Source organism: Apteryx rowi, unplaced genomic scaffold (genome assembly GCF_003343035.1).
Source record: "Apteryx rowi isolate R43461 unplaced genomic scaffold, aptRow1 scaffold_208, whole genome shotgun sequence".
Classification (NCBI taxonomy): Eukaryota; Metazoa; Chordata; class Aves; order Apterygiformes; family Apterygidae; genus Apteryx; species Apteryx rowi.
In genome coordinates, this window is record NW_020448397.1 from 445,458 (window position 1) to 458,539 (window position 13,082).

The 13,082-nt window shown below is 36.1% G+C and overlaps 1 long non-coding RNA gene across 3 annotated transcripts in view; it reads right to left on the bottom strand.

Annotated features, from left to right (window-relative positions):
• Positions 1-4,969: 4,969 nt before the first annotated feature.
• LOC112965256 overlaps positions 4,970-13,082 on the bottom strand; it is a 33,418-nt gene continuing 25,305 nt past the window's right edge. For all 3 annotated transcript variants that reach the window (XR_003253224.1, XR_003253226.1, XR_003253227.1), the window contains exon 8: positions 4,970-5,056. This is a non-coding gene — a long non-coding RNA (uncharacterized LOC112965256). The remainder of the gene's footprint in view (positions 5,057-13,082) is intronic.

Genomic DNA, 13,082 nt, shown 5'->3' on the forward strand with positions numbered 1-13,082 from the left:
CAGAAGAATGTTTAAGATTGAGATACTGTCTGCCCTGTCCCGAAGGTGTAAAGGAACAACTTGATCTGTTCTATGCAAAAGGAGGTGTGGGAGATGTGTCCAATCTCTCCACCATGTTCGACTCTTGGTCATACAACACTTTTGTATGCAGCTTGTAGGGTAAAAGAAGTCTTATATCTAACAGAGGGCCATCTCTATTTGGTAGGGCCTCAAAGCAGAACAGTGGAGTAAACACTAAGTGACAAAATGGATGCCACCTTGAAGTACACAGTACAGTGCCAAACAACTATGAAAAACTGATCAGGAATTACAGGTAGCACTGTGAAAAAGAATGCAGATACACCAAACAAGTTTTGCATTCTCTGGGCAGTATGAGAAATGAAGCAAGCAGAGGTACTAAAAAAATCCCAAACGACAAAGTACTGCAAAAATGTGAAGAAGTGCTCCAGGAAAAAACTTTTGTAATGTAAAAACTGCATCAGAAACAAGTGGAAGAGATAATAAAAGCTCAGACACAGTTAGTAAAAGTCTCTCTTTAGATAGCAAAGAAAGATATTGCTGGGATATGGAGAGGAGATGAAGCAAATCCTGTGCGGTGCAGGCCTTGCCAACTGCTCATTTCCTACCAGCACGTAAGAAGGATGGCAGTGTCTGGAATCTGATTGCAAATTTCAAGAGTGGAAATAGCACTGGTAAGTCAGAAGCCTTGCTGACCCCTCTTCCTACTAATAAAATTTATTTCAGGTTCTGTAAGTTACTGATAAACTGTGGTTTGCACTGTTAAATAGTACTATTAAACTGCCATCAGTTCCATTTTTTAAAACAATACAAATTAATAAAGTTTGATAGGAAAACAGAAACTGAAGTGTAGATAATGACAGAGTAGACAGAGATAATAGTGAGTAGACAGTGACTATATATGTAAGAACTGAAGAGAGTGCTGAGCTGTATATTGCTTGCATACATACAAATTGCATGCAGAACACACAAATCAGAAAGGCCAACTGTTTGCTGTGACCAAGGGTGAGCAGAAGGCTTATTCCAACGTTGCTTTCACTTACATGGCAATGAAGAATAAATGCCCCATGTCTGTGTCTACAAGCAGAGGGGATTCCTACATAAAGTGGCATCTTCCATTTTATCTCTGCTGTAAAACAGCAAACAATAGAAAAAAACAAATACAAAATAAAAGAAATACACTGCCTTTGCATTAAGAGACATATCTCTGCAGCAGATTACATCCTAGTGTTCTTCGTATTACAAATGAATAATGAAACGTTTGCAAGTCTACAACATTTGTATAATTATAGGACTTTCCAAGGAAAGAATTGCAGCAATGAAAGCTACAGAAAAATTCAGATTCAGATACAGAAAGTTTCTGCACAATCCTCTAATCACAGAAAGGAAGTTTTTTTCAGGCAGATATCTTTCATTCTTCCAGAYGGTGAAAGGTTGAATTCAGGAAGCTCAAAATGCCTAAAATTAAAGCCACTGTCCCACAAAAAGTGTGTGTGGGTTATTATAATAAAATAACTGTATTTGAAACAAGCTGCTAAGAAAACATTCTAAGGATGACAGATGAAAGGGAAGTCTATTTGTAATGTCATAAAGAATAACAATATTATGAGCAAATTTTATATAGACAGAATAGCTTTTAATCCCAAAGGTTTTATAAGCTGTATTAAAGAATCATTTTCCCCACCAGTGAAAGACAGTCACTGAGGGAACATAAGCTGGCCTCACTGGCAGTACACTAACTTGAATTAGTTCCTCCCTGAGAGAAAGGGCAGTTTCACTCCAAGGAATCAGGTGGGGTTACAGAGGTGGAACAGACTGTAAGAAAGGGCAAAGATGTGTCTGCACTAACCTCCACAGTTCAGTATTTCAAATTCAATCCTTGTTATCTGTCTTGATATCTCCTGGAAAAAAATGACTAATCATCAGCCGCATCATATAACATGATGATTAAAAAAAGAGAATTTCTAAAGAATAACTTGGTCTCAAGCAGGTTAATATTTAGTTTTCAGAGCTTTGTCTCCTACATCTTTTTGAAGGCACTTCCTCCAACAGTTTTATCAAAATTCAGATAGATTTTTAAGCATAAACAACCTCTGATATTGGGTAATATTTAGTGCAAATAATTTTCAGTTCCTTGAAATTCGAGGAGGTCAAAAAATAATTGAAAAACAGATTGCTGAGCCTCCCTTCTCAAATATGTCATATGGGTTCATAAAAAAAATTCTTTGCAGTTTTTCCTAGTTCTTATTAATATTAAATTCAACATCAGATCTACTCATATATTGTGCCCTGTAGTACTTCTCCTTGAAAGAAAGACATGCATAGCGACCCAATTCATTGTTTTAACTTTGGAAACTTCAAAATATTTAATTTTAAGTATATTAGTTATTTAAAGGAAAAGAAGCTTGCCAAAAAGATCATGAAAAACATCAAATTAACATGAAAAAAATGAAGTGATAATGAATTTACAAAAAATAGACTGCCTTATTTTTTTCTGATTTATTCTTCCACAGGCAAAAATGATACAAGTGCAATAAGCAATCACCCCTACTTCTCTGTACTGCATAGTGAAGTCCATTCTGGTTTAAAAGAAATGGTAAAGTCATATTTGATTTTACTAAAGAACTGTGTTTATTTACAACCTTTTTTACTGTGGATCATACTCTGAACCTGCTGATTTCATTGGTAAATAACTACATGTCTAAACTAACACACAGGCTCTTTTGGTACAGTTTGAGTGACTGTTCACCATGGAAAGGAAGCAAAGGGTTCTCAACATGTGTCTGAGGATATGTGTTATCAGAGATAAATAGGACAGCATCTTGCAGGCTCCTGGGCAAAATAAAGTGTTGGATTAAAGTTGTTTAGAAAGCTTGTCTAGAAAAACATTGTAATCTGATTTAACACAAAAAATGTTTCCCAGACCTGCATTAGAGATTCCAGACAATACCAGAGGGTGCCATAACTTTTTTAAAGGCACAGAAAAGTGGCCTTAGATTTAGAGTCCAATGTTTCTTATGTATAAACAGTTTACAGTCTTCATTACATCTCACAGATTTGCAATTAACTGCTAAATGAAAGATCACAAATTGACTAGAGTTATATTTGGATATTCTTTGATACAGCTCCAAGCAGATCCAAAGGCAAATACAATCTCTTTATATGGCCCTGGTGTATCTGTTTAACTAGAATATTTCTGTATGCTGTGTTATTCTACCCAGCAATTAAAAACTGTGCTGCCTGACTAACCCATCTTTGAAATTTTACCCACCTAGCCTTAATTTCATCATAACATTCTTTGGTAGTTTATTGCCATCTTTGGACCCATATGTTCCTCCAAACAAATAGATATCCTGTAACAAAATATAGATAACACCACACTTAAGGAGTATTTTATGCAAAGCCTTTCCCATATATATAGGTAGATAGATAGACAAGCATTTATGCCACTGTAAAAAATTTCATCTCACATGCAGAGCTAAAAAAGAAAAAAGGTGGGGGAAAGAATGAAGGAGCTCATATTATCTCTTATTACTAGGGAGAGAAGATAAGTGTGGGATTTGATGAAATTTGCTATGAACTCTCTATGTAGATCTCATTTATTAGGGAACTGCTTGGTTACTACCCTGATGTGGGCTACTGAATATCCTAATGTAATTTCAGCAGGTTCTCAGGCATCCTGGATGCTTCTCCTGTCCTAGTGAAAGGACAAAAACCCAAAACCCTGGGGCACTGGGAAGAAAGGAACATTTGGGACTGCAGTTAAGCAAGATTATTCAGTCCTYAGTTCAGGAAGATGGATTCCTAGAAGATGACACAAACAGCATGGCTACATTTTCAAAGAAACAGACCTGCCAGTTAGCACTCTAACAGCAACCTCTGCAGGCTGATGCGCATTGTGGCAAGAGGAACCCATAAAATGCTACATGAACAAATCATGCTGGAAGTTATGGGTTTTTTTCTTTTGATGTGAACTTAGTACTTGCAACACTGTACTCTTGGAAATGAATCTCTCACTTATACACCCCTGAAAGGCAGTGAAATTCAAGAAATACCCATGTTGTGCTGCTTGTGGCCCTCAACTTAGTGCTGTAAAGAATGCCACTATAGGGGTGAAAACAGTCCAAGTTCCTCTCTTATCAATCCTGGGTGTCCTTCCAACTGTAGTGGTATTTATTCATGTGAACAACACTCCACTTTTGTGATCACCTTCAAAATTCAAAAAACCACTAGAAATTAATGCTTATTCATTATTCGCTTAGATTAAGTGTGAATTAATGACCAATAAATACACCAAGTGGATCATATCAAGCTACTGATTTTTATGAGGCAGTACTAAATGGAAATCTTTGCTCTTACCTACATGTTAGCACTCTGAAAGCAGATTATGTTGCATTTTGCCAATACTAACAGCTGCTCTCATAGCACTCACTTGAAGGATTTGGTAAGGGAGACATCTTTCACATACGTGAAACTGGGAAAAGATAGGGATGTCTACATTTTCTTTTAAGCAACTCCTCGCTTCTAAGCTTGAGGTAGCTGGGCTTGTTTCTCAGAGGCTGCAAGCAACTCAGCACAGTGTATGATGTCAGTGAGAACTGTCATTGTGTTACAACTTTGAAAAACTGATAAAAAGTACTTTGAGTGCCATATGTTGCAGAATGCTTCTGAAAACTTGGGCCTAAATGTTTTGCTCAAGACTGCAAAGTAGCTCATAGATGTCAGAGGCAGGATTAGAGTGCAGGAGATGCCATCTCTTGGCCCTCTGCTCAGGCTGTTTGAGCACACTGACAGCAAACTCTCAGCAAAACACAGGAAGAGAAGACTGTGTAGACAGCCCCACTAACACTGTTCCTGTTAGAATTCCAAAAAGGAAAAAAATTATATTTTTTACACACCACAAGAAAAAACATTTTGGACAGAGCATCAGTCCAAAATGGATCAGTCTTTACCTTGTCATAGTGTGATGTATGTGTATGATGTGTCCTTCCACTGGGTATTTCTCCTTTGGCTTTGCATTGCTGCCATGTCAATGTAACTGTGGGAAAATAGCTTAGAATAAGTATGTATTTTCCATTACTTCCTTCTGCTGTCTGAAAATTGTATTTAAAATTCTCCCTCCTTCCCAGCATATTGGAATTCTTTGAAATGCAGCTATCAAGAGAAAGATAACTATAAATAAAAAATAGTACTGGCTCCAGTCTAGGGGTGATGCAGAAAAAGAATGATTTCCCTCTACTTCTTTTTTACGAGTCTTGCTTTCCAGGAAAGATTAAGACATACTGTCTGCACATCCCACCGTGCAAGGAACACAAGGAGTCTCTGGTGTGACCCTTCCATAACCACCCAAAGGGGCAACAGACCATTTTATTTTAGAGCAAATCTGTTTTAACTATAAAATGCCAAGTTCTCACAAAGATGACTGATTTCAAAGTGAAACAACTGAAATGCAAGCTGGAGTTGCAGGGGGTGAGGGCAGGAAAAGCGGGGAAGAGAAGAATGTTTTATTAATCAGTCTCAAAAGATAACTTGTTCAGAGGAGCATACAATACCATAGGATATCAGCATTGTCTGCAAAATGTCTTTTGCATCTCCTAGGAGGCTGGTATTAGCAGTCTGCAAGAAACTCTTCTTCTCTAACAGTAAATAATCTGATAATAGTGTATTTTATTGGACATTAAATATCTTTAGAGGGAAATAATTTGTAATATTGAAAGCTACCAGAATCCAATGCATACACATCAGTACAGTATGTACTTTCATTAGAAAAGCCTCCAAATGTATATCATTTGTCCAACTGTAGCAAAAGCATGGCCCAAACTGGAAAGAATGAAATAACTTTTGATTCTGACAGTGTTTCTAGAATTAATAAAATTAGAAAATTATTAAATGCAGGGAAATCAGACTACCATTAGATGAAGATAAGAATATTGCAGAAAATATATCGTGTTTATAATGCTGTCAGTAGAAGCTTCTTTCCCTTTTTTGAAGAGGTGATAAGTCATAATTCCATATTCCCAGTATGTTCCAATATCACAGAGGAAATAATTCTTCTTACCACTGATTTTCCCTCATCCACTTTTCAGCATGCTGGGCTAATCCCCAGATGTACAAAATGGATAGGCTTTGTATGCTTTGAAGGTGGAAAATCTTGGTCAAGATTTGGAACAAGAAGTATCATGGCAGAATATGGATATTTTCACAAGATCTGGTGTACTGCCACTACTGGGACCAATATATCCCAGTCCAGATAAAAGTAAATTTAAGAAGCAAACAATGAAGGAATTTGCACAAAAGATTATCAAATAATCTGCTTCAAAAGAATGAAAAACTTATTTTCTAATTAAAACATAATTAATCAATAAAAGACATCAGTACATAGAAAAAATGGAGTAAGTCCTACACAGCAATGCCAAGTCTTAACTTATAAAACATCAAATTATACCATTAATATTTAAAATACTATATGCGATAAAATATTGTATCAGAGAATGTAAGTGAAAATGTCCATACAAGTTGTCCTTGGAGGACAGTGTCTCTGTGTTTACAAAATGTACGGCCTTTCTAAAGTCTTAAAAGTTCTTCACATAATCAGGTTTAGGAGAAATAAGACATGTTTATTATGACTTTCAACATCTTTAAACAAATCAGCATACATTCCATCGATTTAAAATGTTAATTTCCTAAAATGTACCCTCAAAAGGATTCAAGCGCATTTTGTCAGACAAACAAATAATGTAAATTATTTTATTGCAGGTTCAGAATTTTCTTCTTTAAAAAACAAAGTTAAGCACATTTCAAGGCGTCATTGCAAAATAAAAATCAAAAAGTGTTGTTTGAAAATAAATTGATATTAATGTTAAGCTTACTTTCCATTTTTTCAATATTTTATACAGCATAAGACATAACAAAATATCCAGTCCTGGTTCCCTGTTTGCCTGCCACTCTCAAGAAGCATGGCAATATTACTTTGTTAAACTTTGTTAATTCAGCAAGAATACAAATTTAAAGCAAACAATAGTTCCTAACTAAGAAGTGAAACTTAGAAATAGTTCTCAAATGACTGTGATATATATATATCTTTGGAGATATTCAAAACACAGCTGGACAATGTCCTGAGCAACCTGATCCAYGCTGGCCATGCTTTGAGTGGGTGGTTGGACCAGATGACCCTCAGAGATCCCTTGCAACATAAATTACTCAGTGATTCAGTGGTCCAACCAAAAGAATGTCACTGTTCAGATGCGATGCAATACTTACCCCCAGTTACTGTAGAAAAAGTTGACTTCTCATTTTATACTAACTACTCAACTGAGAAAAAATGATCCTGACTGAATAAGGAAAAATATCTGATACCACAAAAAGCAGAAAGAGAAAACAAATGGCTTGTTAAAATTAAATACATAAATGGCATTAACACTCATTCTCTTTACATTGTCATATTAACTTCCCTAACAGAGTCTGTGACTTCACTTCACTACAAATCCTCTATCAAGTTAGAAAAGTTAGAATTAAAATCAAAGAGATATTCATGAAAAGACAGAAGAAGAAATGTGTATATTATCCCCTCTCATCGCTCAATGAATCACGACTCATGCTCTGGCTGAGTTTCCAAGAGCTCAAGGGATTCCTCCTTGAATCAAACAGATATGGAAGTGTATCTCCTTTGCATTTTCTGAATGGAATAACATCCTTTTCTACATAAAATTATTCAAAAACTCCAAAGGAATCTAAGTGCTTAAAATCCAGATAGATAGTAGCCATGAAAAATAATTCAGTATACAAAATGGGCAGACTACTCATCTATTTGAACATCTGTTTTTGAGTCTATACGACTTTTAGAAGTTCTTTAAGAGTCTTAGACAAGAAAATAATACCAACATGCAGCATCTTTAATTAAGTAACCTACGGTACTGATTTTCTACCAGAATTTTTAGATCCCATTATGGTCTAGTGTGTAATGTCTGTTTTTTTAAAAAAGATGTATTAGTTAAGAGCATGGCTTTTTGCCTCAATAATTAAATTGGAACAACCCATGCTGGTATTATCATAATGATTATTTCTCATTTGTATAGTGAGGAATCACTTAGGATCTTTCTTTATTGAACAAGACACCACTGTGCTAAGTACTGCATGAATACAGAACAAAAAGACAATGCTTATCCCTCAGATTTGCCATCTATAATATGACTTGTAACAAGGCAGCTGATTCCACTTTCTTATGTAGGAGTAAGTGACTATGTACACTCAGCTGTTACACATCCCTGAGCAGGCTATGTCAGCAACAGTCACGGAAAAGCTCTACTGCACAACAGGACCTGCCGAGTAGGATGCTGTTCACCGCAACCCTGCAGAACTCATTTCTTTCTTCAAGGCCTATTTAATCAAGTATTGTTCAGGTGAGAAGATTTAAGTCTACTTACTAGCTATGCCAGCCCCCATGTTTTATTTTTAGTGAGTAATACTTTGTCATGGAAATGTAAATACGGAGCCAAGGTCAAAATACATTCTCTAGGACAATCCATTCTTTGTGTACCTCATTTGTAAAGCRGACCCTGTGATTTTTGCTGTAAAGCTTTTTATGGTAAAGGTGAAGGCATGAGAAATATTTTTCCGTGACAATTACAGCTCTGAAAAACTGCAGCAAACAGGATGGCAAATTAGGGGTTTGATTATACAGCTGGAATCATAGCCATGAACATTTCTAGCCACAATGTTCTTAAATTCTGCATTCTATATCTACTCAAATTACTTCAGTGACTCAATTGCAAAGGGTATAAATTCAGTCCTGGCGTAAGCAGGGTGCCACAATGATTGTTCTGTTTATGACAGGGGTAAACATGGCCTAAAGCTATTTATCTGCCATTTATAAATACAGTATAATAATTTTTTTAACAATCATGTTTGCTTCTTCTATTAACCATGATCGTATAACCACATTTGTGTCCCTTCATTAGACATCTAATTAAACAGAAAGGGAAAAACAAGATAGGTAAGAAAGATCTTTCCGTACTATTAACCCATCTGAGTCATTCTAAAACTTGTACTACTTATCATTCTGTCAACCATCATGAATGCATTTAGCTTAAAACAGAAATAACAAAGCACAGAGGATGACAGATGGTTATGAAATTAATTTCACAACCAAACTCCCTTGATTCTGCAAGCAAAGATGCAAAGAAAGAGAAGAATGCACAATACAGATCATTCCCATGCACATTACATATTTTGATTTTACTGATATTAGAATACCCTTCATTTAAAAATATGCTCAACTAAGATGTTTTCCTGGAGCACCAAAACTGTTTGCTTTTCCATACTCAAAGGGCCTCAGTGAACTCTATTTTTCAGGGAGTCTAAAGCTTCACATTAAGTGGAAAACACCTCTTATCATCATACTTTCATAATATAAGTATTTTTCGAGGACAACTCTTGTCTCACTTTCTTGCATGAGACAGAGAGAAGAGACACTTTTGTTTACCTAAACACTCATTTGCCATCTTTCACTGCTAGGATGACCTGTACATGAAATAAAACTTTCAAATGTTAGGAGAACATACTCATAAAAAATAGCAATCTGAATAAGCGAGTAACATTTGCCTTTAGCCAAGAAAATACTCCAGTGGTAGCTGCCTATAAGGTTTTCAAGACTGGTCTAACATTTAAAATATTTAAGCTGCCTAGACAGATTAGTTTAATATCCACTTCAGAAGCAATTTCCCTTCCTATGGCGTACTTTACAATTTTTAAATGATATACAAAGTCAGACTATTTATTAATAATTGTTTAGTTTGTTCCTAGCTTTTTCTAAAGAAAGATGGGAATTTGTGATTTACTATGAGTTTTCTGGCTTTGGTTTTCATTATGTAAGCAGTATCCTACTGAGACAATTTTGGGTGCGGAAGGATTTTAGGATTTGTTTTTTTACAAAGCACAGACATCCTATATGGGTTTGAAACAATTGCCTTTCCCTGATAGATGCCATGCAGGAACAGATTTGGACTTTAGGGCATAATCCATTGCAGAGATACTGGTGAGGCCTCGGTTGAGTTCAATTTTGTCTATAAAGCAGGAATTCAATTTCATTGTTATGTGTGTAGAATTTGGCATATCTTCCCCAAATGCTGAGCACTTATTCATTGAATGCTGAATGATTTTTCTCAGAATTTACATATAAACTCATAAACTGGATTAAAAGGAACTAAAAATGAGTCAGAACTTCAGCATCTGTGTGAGCTGATTCTTTGCCCTCAATAATACAAACAACAGAATAAAGCAGCCCTTTCAGACTCTTCTTCATATTAAAACTAATTGAGATCTTGTATATAGGCTATATTTGAAGAAACTGAACAGTTGTTTTATGTGTTTATTTGGAAATACTGTAAGAAGGACAGGTCAACAACTCTGATAATTTTAAATGGAATGGCTGGAATATAGCCTAAATAATGACTGCTCTTCCTCTAGGGCTAACTCAGAGAAAAAGCTCTGCTGGTTTAAATGAATTGGTAATATGAATAAAGCCAGATACTCACGTCATGTGTCACTACAAGATTACATGTTCCATCTCTCCCTGTTTTTCAAGATCCTACAGCTGCAATCTTGCTCATGTGTCAATGCCTGATGGACACCTGGGGGCAGCAGTGGCTTGGCTGTAAATTGGTTAATGCTTTTGTTCTTTTGTTTCTTATGCTTTTGTTCTTTTCTTAAGCATGGCATTGGCATTAATGAATAGTACTCAATTGTTCAATTTGAAAGCTCGAGTCTTATAAACTCAGTCAAAGTCCCACCACCACCAGCTTGAGTATACACATACATGGCTATGTTTCATTATGTGACCAAAGTGCCTTAGCAGAGACTTGGACAGGTATTTACAGGACAAGAAAATATGTCAGCCTCTGCTTCTACACAGTTCTTGGCTGCTACACAAAGACTGTTAAGAGAATTGTGTTTTGGGGATAATTTTCTACTGATTTATCTATTGTGCACAGAAGAGAAACCATCAAATGTTTCATATAATGGTTTGCATTATAAAACTAACAAATTATGGTCACTGCTAACATAGGTAACTTGGACATTATGCAGGAAAGTAGAAGGGGAAGTCTACATATTCCATTACAATCCCACTGATGTAGCTAGTTTCCCATAAGTTAACATTCTGAAAAAAAAAAAGGCTTATTTTTGATGGCAGTAACGCAAGGATTGTTTATGTGATTGATCTTGTTTTTGCACGTTTGAAGAAACTGCATTGAAGGGAAGAGATTCCAGCAAAATTGGTAACACCTCCACCCCCCAGTCCGCAAAACATTTTAAATCTATTTATTACGGCCTTCAAAAATTCAGCTGCAGGTAAATGAAATATCTGGGTTTTTTTCCTGGACAAGTTGCAAAGTCAGAAAATAAATAGGATTAATTAATCTATCTTCTGTGTGCATTATGATATAGTCTGTAATTTCACATTTTTTTTTCCCCCCAGTGGAATCTCTACCTGATTCAGTCCACAATATGAATACTGCTCATTTCCTGAAAAAAGAAGCAATGGAAAAACAGAAATACCGTCCAAAAGATTGTACTGACATTCATTCAGGTCATCAGTGGGCTTGGAATCTCAGAATTCTCTGCACAGACCTCTGTACTTGAACTGACACAATAACTGCCTGACATTTTGCCAGCCTCTATTTGGACAAGTTCTGAAGGAAGATGAGGTACTCCTGTATTTGTTGGCACCAAATAAATACTGAATTTCAGGAACCCTGAGTTACGCTGAGGTGTCTTTGTCCTCACTGCTGAACTAGAAACTCAAAAGGTGGGGGAAAGGGGAGATTAAGAGCACAGATCAAAGACACAAATCTGAAGCCAAAGACCATTCACAAAATTTCCAGTGCTATCCCAAACCTAAGCTTTCTAAAAAGAAAATCTGCCAGAATTTTGTATCCTGAACAAAACATAATAGCCAGCATCAGGGAAGAGACATATGGCTTGCAGAACTGTAGCCCTAATGATTACTCTTGGCAAAGTTATAAGGCATATTATAAAGAGAAGTGATGGCTGACCTTAAAATTAGTAGATCTGCCTGAAAAAATGTGTGTGTACGTATATGTGCACATGTATATTTGTGTGTACGTAAGTATGTATGTGTGCAAGGAGGAGACTTTTTAAAATTGCATAGTATGCTGAAAGACAGAAATATTTTAGATACTTATGAGGAGACTTCTTTTAACTGTCACAATGACTAACTCTTTTCTGTAGAGCTATAATCTTTAACCTATAGGTCAAGACCCTCAAGCAAGTCTTGAAGTGTTACATGGCAGAAGACAATAAGCAGCAGCAGCAGTTCAGTTTCCTGCGAGCTGTCCAGAAGCTCAGTTCCCTTAAGGTGGGAAAGTGAGAAAAGTCTGTAATGACTGACAGCAAATGTTTATGTTAGCCAAGGAACTGCCTTGCATTACTGCCAAAAGCTCAGATTTTCAAAAGAAAGAAAGTGAACATAAACAGTTGCTGCCAGTTATTACTCCCAGTTTTCAAGGYTCTGCTCTGGAGGAAGCGAGCTGTTAGCCTGGGTATAACTTCACTGGGTTGTACACAAGTAAGAGCTTGCAATGAGTTCCACTGATGGAATAGGTAAACATTTAGCTGTCTAAGATCCAAATACTGTCCACATACTTGACAAATCAGAAAATTGCATTGCTTTCATGTTCCCATTTCCTTGAACAGAATTTTAAAAGAATTATGTCTGATGAAACTCTTTTAAATGGTTGTCATATATGTTGATACGTCTATTGACATGCCAAGAAAATGAGAAAAACTCAAAATATCTTGATGAGGCTTCCAAAAAACACTAACAAAGACTGAAAATGTCATCTTCATTTCAAATCTACTTTAGAGCCCAATGAATCTTGCTCAGCTCTTCCAGGCATTTTCTCATGGCTGTAAGTGATGAAAGATAATTTTTTCAGCATTTCTGCAACAAACTGCAGGCTTAGCAGCATTAAATTGTGCATATTTTTGTCACGCTTAGTGGGATTTAATCTTTAATTTTAAATTGTATAAAAGCCTTACTTTGAAAG